This window comes from Mus pahari, chromosome 3 (genome assembly GCF_900095145.1).
Source record: "Mus pahari chromosome 3, PAHARI_EIJ_v1.1, whole genome shotgun sequence".
Lineage (NCBI taxonomy): Eukaryota > Metazoa > Chordata > Mammalia > Rodentia > Muridae > Mus > Mus pahari.
The window spans coordinates 72,423,654-72,424,676 of NC_034592.1; positions in this window are offsets into that span (position 1 = coordinate 72,423,654).

The window sequence follows — 1,023 nt, forward strand, 5'->3', positions numbered from 1 at the left end:
AAAAAAAAAAAAAAAGTCTGTGCTGAGAGTAGTTCTAGACAGGTGGTAGCATTTAAATAAACTTAAAGGGACACAATCATTCTGCATCATAAATGGAGTCAAATCTGTCTTTAAAAGTTACAGATCTCAGGAAAAAGCAATTTCTGCAAAATCACTATTGTACCCAATATGGACTAAGAGTTTATGGGCCATATTTATATTAACAGTTTTATATTTCCATCTTGTATTACTGATAATAAAAATTAAATTGAAGTATAGAAAACTCAATTAAAGAAAACAAAGAGAATTTATGACAATCCTGTGTGACCTACAAAGATTAGTAACCAAAGAAAACATAACCTGTGTGCAGTATCACCATTCCAGACCTGAAGGTCTTTCTAAAGGGCTTTACAAACATTACAATTTTGCTTAAACTATAAAATGTCATTTCTCCAGAATTGGACTATGTATACTATATTATTAACTTGCAAGGTGAAGGATGCCCACTGTAAAATAGGAGCATTTCTCCCATGAGGGTAATAACTGACTTATAATTAGATGTCAGATGTGCTCCAGAGGAGGGAGTTCATGTCTATTACTATAAACCTGGTAAAAAACCTCAGGGCTAAAGAAGTCATAGGCACTGGATATGAATAATCTTGATGTTGATGCCTTAAGACAACAGGTAGTTTAATGGCCTTTTAAATGTTATGACTCTGATGTTCCCAGACTTGCTTAGAGTAAAATATCTTTTATAGTTTGTGATAATTTTTTTAATTAATTTTTTTCTATTGGATATTTTCTTCATTTACATTTCAGATGCTCTCCCATTTCCTAGTTTTCTCTCTGAAAGTCCCCTATACCCTCTCCCTGCCCTGCTCTCCAACCCACCCACTCCCATTTCCTGGCCCTGGCATTCTCCCGTACTGGGGCATAAAGTCTTTACAAGGACAAGGGCCTCTCATCCCACTGATGGCCAACTAGGCCATCCCCTGCTACATATGCAACTAGAGACACAAGCTTTGAGGGGTAATGGTTATTTCA